At 36.1% G+C, this 7,471-nt stretch overlaps 1 protein-coding gene across 2 annotated transcripts in view; it reads left to right on the top strand.

Moving 5' to 3' along the window:
- Positions 1 to 5,040: 5,040 nt before the first annotated feature.
- LOC148938470 (uncharacterized) overlaps positions 5,041 to 7,471 on the top strand; it is a 79,920-nt gene continuing 77,489 nt past the window's right edge. Inside the window, exon 1 of one of the 2 annotated variants that reach the window (XR_016143684.1) lies at positions 5,041 to 5,136. The gene's annotated coding sequence lies outside the window, so the exon portion shown is untranslated. The remainder of the gene's footprint in view (positions 5,137 to 7,471) is intronic. The other variant, XM_089107770.1, reaches the window with a different exon arrangement.

The following is a 7,471-nucleotide window of genomic DNA, read 5'->3' as shown; positions in this document are numbered from 1 at the left end:
TATTTCTCGAGTACGAGACACTATATTTTTCGAGTAAGAAACACGAATAAGTAAGCGTGCAGCACATAATTACACTGGTATCCTATTTTATGTGTAGGCCTAGAACAATTATAATCCGCACTAAGATAAAATTTAATATAATTAGACGCTTCTGTACTGATAATTTCTTGTTTTGGATAATATCCATCTTAGTTAGGACATGGGTCGATTTTTCATAGAAAATTCGAGGGAACCTGAGTCAGTATAGGTAAGATAACGTGACTGACTTGCGAAAATATGTCACAAAAATTAGAGTACAATATATGTCATAGATAAACCAATGAAATCAAAGGACATTTTTGTCACAGAACTATAGAACAGTGATCTCTCTGTTATTGTATACGTCATAGATATAAACTAATGAAATTAAATTTTTCGCCAAGGAGCTAAAGACGTTAATGCCTCTGTTTCTCTTTGGAAGTAATGTTTAACACAGAGCTGTAGGACAGCATACGTCATAGATATAATATAATGAAATTTAAAAGCTTTTCTTTTTTTTGCCTCGGAGCTATAAGAAAGTAAACTCTCTGTTTCTCTTTCAAAGCATTCTGATCCAAAAAACGAAAACTTAACTAGCTCACAAAAGTTTCTATTCAACCTTTAAGTATTGTATTGATTGGCCCAGATTGGCAGAAAAATACTTATTTTTTACATTTGAAGGATTGAGAAATATCCCTTCCAACGGTCGTTGTAAAAAAAAAATAAAGAAAAAAATCAATGGCCTTTAGTTCCTACCCCCGGTTACCCCAAGAACTGGTCCAACCCCACGTGTCGGTATCAGTCGACCCCGAGCTTCCTACCTTTGGTTATTTTCTGTTTCAACCTTTCTATTATCCTTTGGAAGGGCATAGAAATAACACTAACAAAAATAAGACATCTAAAACTTAATCAAATCCTTAGTAACATAGACTAATTTAGTCTAAGGTGCGCAAGTCTAAGGTTTCTGTGATGAGGTTTCTGTTCTAGCGTGATAAGCTTTCTAGGCACAATCTATTTGTCGACTAATTGGATATAAAGGACTATTGGCTTCACTCTATTTAATTTCTACTATCAGATCATATTCATCTGATATAAAATCTATCTGATATTCGACTAAACTATTCTGATTTATAATCAGACTAAACTTGAGGATGATTCGTCATTGAGTAACCATAAGAGCGGACCAGAATTATCAATATCTCTCTGTTTGTCTTAATGTGGGCTTATATTCTTTGTAAACAAGCATGAACACTGGCTTGTTTTACATCTACATGGCTGTAAAGCAGCCATGGTTTAAAATTCAAATTTTCTTGTTCACTCATTTTGCAGAACTACTTCAGAATTTTAATTTTTTTATCACCATTATTCACTTGAAGGTCATCTGTGAAGGTCATCTGTGGGCTTACATTCTTTGTAAACAAGCATGAACAGTGGCTTGTTTTACATCTACATGGCTCTAAAGCAGCCATGATTTAAAATTCAAATTTTCTTGTTCACTCATTTTGCGGAGCTAATTCAGAATTTGAATTTTTCCTATCACCATTATTCAGATGAAGGTCATCTGTGTAGGTAAAGGAGACCCTTTTAAGACCTATCCCCTTGCCTCCATTTTTTGTGATCAACGGTCTCCTTCGCCGAATTTCTCACCTTATGCAGAGTTCCAGTCACAGCTGGGTAACAACCCCTTTTTTTTTGCTTCCTTCGGCGACTTTTGCTAAGCTTCCTAGGAAAGGCAAAAAATGACGCAAAAAGATTGCTATGCCACTTACTCGAATGACGCAACAAGATTGCTAAGCCACTTACTCGAATGACGCAAAAAGATTGCTATGCCACTAACTCGAATGACGCAAAAAGATTGCTATGCCACTTACTCGAATGACGCAAAAAGATTACTATGCCACTTACTCGAAGGACGCAAAAAGATTGCTATGCCAATTAATCGAATGACGCAAAAACATTGCTATGCCACTTACTCGAATGACGCAAAAAGATTGCTATGCCACTTACTCGAATGACGCAAAAAGATTGCTATGCCACTTACTCGAATGACGCAAAAAGATTGCTATGCCACTTACTCGAATGACGCAAAAAGATTGCTATGCCACTTACTCGAATGACGCAAAAAGATTGCTATGCCACTTACTCGAATGGGAGAACCCCTTGTCAGCCCAAATGTTAGTGAGATTCCCGCTCTTATCCCAACGGTTCTGAAAATATCGGGTTTGGTGCTACCCTATTTACAGTATACCCTGTCCCAGGGTATGGTAACGCGATCGAGCGGTCAAATGGCCACTTTCTAAAGCCAAATGTACCCGCCTTGGGTTACGGCTAGAAAATCTCTACTCTCTCCTTGGAGGTAACAATCCTCCCTGTCAATATAATAATGACGGTGCCTTGTAGCTCTATTCCTACCCTGCCTGGATTGCAGAAAATACTACACAGTTTGTAGAAAATACCTTACTTGTATTCTTCCAAAAGGGTCACAAATGTAATTAAAGAAACGAAAATAGGTCATTTATCTGAAAGGAAAAGAAACAGGGGTGGAACCCCAACACTTCCTTTGCTAAATTGTAGCAGTGTTATCCTTGAACAATTAGTTTACAGCCTGTACCTGTAGTAAGGCTGAGTTAGGATCCCATTTGCTACTATTGTGCCTAAAATTCTTCTGTTTCTACCAACGTTTCATCGGTCCAGCTAGATTTTGTTTTTCTTTACGTATTATCTTTTATTTTATTCTTTCAATTCACGGTACAAATACTTTATTATTCACCAATGTACGGCACTACTACATTGCATTTATTACTAACACTAAAAAAAATTACTAATTATACACTTGCTTCTACTTGTTAAAAACTGAATACTATTTTTTTTTTCATTTTACAATTCTTCATTGAGCCTTTTCTCCATTTTTTCTATTGTACCCAACTCTTTGAGGGGATACAAATTTATTTCTAATAGCCAAAGTTCAAGCAAAGCTGCTCGAAGTTTTGCTAACTCGAGCGCCGCTAAAAGTGAAGTCCATTTACCTTCCTCCTTTGACAAAGCCATTTCTGTTTCAATATACAATTTTTATTTAGTCAACTCGATTCAGGTTTCCCAACTTCCACCAGTTAAAACTTAAAGAAAATAAAAATATAGTATATTTGTATTGGGGGAGGCTATTATGTCCTATGAGATATAGGGGTATTCCTGTCGTAGCTTAGCGGCAATAGGCCTAATCACTTTTCTTATATGTCTGTATCTCTCCAACAATTAAATTTAAATTACAAAGTTTTAACAGCCTAATTAGTTCGCAGTTTTCCTCCAATTTCCGACTCGCGCCATTTGTAGCAATAAAGAAGTTATTGTTTTGTAGCAATAGAAAATATATAGGACTAGAAATTCTGACGTCTCAGAGCTTTGTCTCCACGGCACGATCAGATCTGACTTAAGAGATACGAATTCTTATAGGCTAACAGGGGTTAGAAACATTTTTCTAAGCTGTGGCGATAACAACTTTTGGTGTTTGTAGGGATGAAAAAACGTGGCTTCTTCTTCTCGGGCTATCTGGAGATCTGATTCCCTTGGGAGCGCTACCTTGGAGACATGTGAACTAATTAGCTATCATTAGGCTAGATACGGACATATAAAATGAAATAAACACAGATAAAACAGACAATAGATTTATTGAACTTACATACTTAGTTGCACAGCAATGGGTCGCTTCAATGACAATAACGGTGACAAGAATAGGAGAATTTCGTCTGAGTCCTCCCCAATCTGATATACGAATAATATCAAGTCTAACTTACGAATAATCTCAAAAAGCACATCTACCCCACTATCAAACATAGCTTTTTAGTCCTGCGCCATGAGGACTGGCCCACCATTGCTACAGGCCGCGCCATTTGTAGCGATAAAAGTTTTTTGTTTTGTAGGGATGAGATATTTGGGACTAGAAATTCTGACGTCTCGGAGCTTTGTTTCCACGGCGCAATTAGATCTGACTTCAGAGACACGAATACTTATAGGCTAACAGGGGTTAGAAACTTTTTCTAAGTTGTGGCGATGACAACTTTTGGTGTTTGTAGGGATGAAAAAATGTGGCCTTTTTTTCTCGGGCTATCTGGAGATCTGATTCCCTTGGGAGCGATTACCTTGGAGACATACGAACTAATTACCTATTATCGGACTAAATGCAGACATATAAAATGAAATAAACACAGATAAAAAGACAATAGATTTATTGACTTACATATTTAGGTGCACAGCAGTGAGTCACTTCAAACGACAACAATGGTGACTGAGATACAACATGAAAGAATTGCCAAGCTTGAATTGCCAAACAAATTCTATCTGAATTCTCCTGATACTCATTTACGAATCCCCTCAAAAAGCACATCTACCTCACTATCAAACATAGCTTTTCAGTCCTGCACCATGAGGACTGGCTCACCATTGGCCCAAGAGGACCAAGGATGTGAACCTTTCGTCCAATAAATCCTTTTAAATATTTTTGATGATTCAAGCGTTCACACGGTTTTTTGCCCTTTAAACTTCCTTAGAAATATTGTACGCAGCATATTTTTTCTTAGCGAAATCTTAAGTCTGGATAGCGCCATTTTTTGTCTGGGGTGATTGCACTTTTTCTCTTTGCTGATTACGGACTTTTGAAACTAGGTGTAACTTAATTATAGGAAATCGGAATTATCTTTAGAAAGAAGGAACTTTATTTTGGTATTTTGAATACATTGCTTCTTACTCATGGTACAAAAATTGCATTCACCCCTGTATTTTGAAAAGTACATTTTTTGTGTTTATTTTACTCCCCCCTAAATTTTCGTGAATTTGCTCCCCTGGTGTTGTGATTACTTTGTACCTCAGTTGAATAGTCGTATTCAATTTTATCAGTTAGAGTACACTATTTCAGTTTTTGGAAATAAACCTTACCTTGAATATGATGTTGGTCGTCAGGGCTGTCGGTTTGCAATTAGTTGTTTTAGTATATCCTAATACTGATATGTTGTTTTGAAAATATTTTTTTCTAGTGTATGTGGAACGCTCCACTCTGAAGACCAATATCTAAATCTGAAGCTAACTGATATTACAGTTACTGATCCAGATAAACATCCACATATGGTAAGTTAACATATCATTTTATTAATATTGCTCTTAATCTCATTTTGGATAATTAATTTCTTTGAAAATACAACTTTTCTCTGTCTCTTAAAGATAAAAATTTTTATTGGAAGCCTGTTGTTATTTTTACTTTGTAATAGATGTATGCCCAATTTGTGTCATTCTGAACTAAGAGGAGAAGGGGCTATGCAGCCTTTGTGGCCCTCTAAGGGGACCAAAAAAGTTGATTGAGAGCAACATCTAATTATGAACACGCCTGTTCTACAAACAACTTTTAAAAGTAAGAGATACAAATGCCATTAGAGCAACCTATGATTTAATGTAATACTGGGAATCGACTAGATTTCATTTTCCCTAAAGTGTCAACATAGAAGTTTCAACAATTTTTCAGAAATACTTTCAGTAAACATCAACATTACATAGCTAAATATTTCATCGTCCATTGTTAAACTGATCTAGGTTCTAACTAGGCTCAGTGTGGAAAAGAACATCCCATTCCTAGCAAGAACTGATAGAGCTATGCAGATTTACAGATATTTTTAGAACTTCTGGATACAGTATTGGCATTCCTCTCAGAAAATCAGGAAGTTTGAAAAGATCTTAAGGCTTTTTGACAGAATAATTCATTAATCTTTTCACTAGGGCCGTTTCTAAGTTCGATAAGTCTATGCCAATGCCAGTTTCCTTTTAATGCTCTGCTTCATTGGCTAATATGCTGGTTCATTGGCTAATATCACAGGAATCAACTCCGAGAGCTGAAGAACATCTGTAGAGTGGCTTTTGAATTCAAAGCAAAGTCTGTCTGTAAAAAAAACTCCCTTTACATAGCGTCCTTAGGTAATTCTATTATTTCAGCAATGTCACTTTTGCCTATAGCCTGCATGATCGAAAAATTGCTTAATTGGAAATTAGCTTACCGTTCATGTTTACTCTTGCAGACAATTCAGAATCTTAGGAATTTTGCGAAAGGTTTTCAGTAAGGCCGCATTCCCAAAAAAATTCTTTTGTTTTCTGGAAAATTTTCTCAAGACATTTGTTATTTTCAATACCTATAATGTCGTCTTGCATAGCTGCGATAAGACTGGTAATTTTTGGGAAAACCCGTTCTACCGCTCGTCATAAGTTAGTGGCTTTCTATAAGTTAATACTATTTAATGCGCATCCTTTTATCCACGATAAAATCCTTCGTTTTTTGAAGAAAAAAGATATAACTTGTTTCAAACTCATAATTCAGTAGTCCAACACAAGGTAGACATAGCAATGAATGTAACCTGAGGTTCACGAGGCTCAATTGTCTTAATTTAGGCTAAAAAAGTGACCACTCCTGACAGTTTTAACACAGCATTGTGTAACAGTCTGACCATTTTCACTGCGTTTTACATATATCATGTTCAATGAAAAAGGTTAGACTTTCTATATTAGGCGAAGAAATAAAAGTCTGCATTAGTCTGAACAAAGATATTTAACTATCTACTCACAGTTTTAACATTTGTTGAGTAGAAAGTAGGAGTGGTTGCAAACTCAGTAGCAGTTGTCTCTTATAGAAATGCTGAAAAGGCTGGCATAAACTGCTTAATTGCTCAAGAAATGATTTCTCTTGTTGTGACTAATCAAAAGCAACCCGACGGATTAACAGTTTCCTCTGACACGGAAACATAAGGCATATAGAGAAGCCGACCTGACAAGTTTTACGCGTTTCGCCGTGTCATATTTTATAAAGGTAAATAAAATTCTGTCTATACACTCAAGGCTACTTCTGAAACCTGAGGGGGGGGGGGTGCTAGCTGAAATCAAGGTGCAGCGATATCTGGATATTATAGCTGTTGGTTTTAGGTATGGAATGAAACTTTGGTTTTGGTAAGACGACTTGCTCTGTTACTCACTTACTCTGTACAAGTCTTTCTTGATTTGCCTAGTAACTATAGAGCTTGTGTCTGAGTGGACATCCCAGAATAAATGGAGAAACATATTAGCTTTCATTCACTATATCAATGCTTCTGCTTTATGCAACTCACCTAACAAAAGTTTAAGAACAATCTAGTAGAGCTTGGCTATGTCTTGATGTAGAGAGAAATATCAAAATTTTGTTATCCATGTATTAATGCATGGACAGTCAACAAAAAGTCTAAAGTTTCTGGAAAAATCAAGAAAGACTCGTAAAAGCCAGCATTGAGTCACAAAATGATATAAAAATTTCATCTAAGATAAAATTAACAAGTTAACTTCTTTTTTAGGTATAAAATAAATATTTCTGCTTTTTAGTCTTCCACCCAGTGCTTCCACGATGTATGTATTATGCATGAACAGTCAACAACAAGTCTGTATTTACTTGAAA

Source organism: Artemia sp. Qi Xiang Cuo, unplaced genomic scaffold, assembly GCF_049724085.1.
Source record: "Artemia sp. Qi Xiang Cuo unplaced genomic scaffold, ASM4972408v1 HiC_scaffold_3234, whole genome shotgun sequence".
Taxonomy (NCBI): Eukaryota; Metazoa; Arthropoda; class Branchiopoda; order Anostraca; family Artemiidae; genus Artemia; species Artemia sp. Qi Xiang Cuo.
The sequence above is the reverse complement of the archived record's forward strand: the minus strand, read 5'-3'. Positions and strand labels throughout refer to the sequence as shown.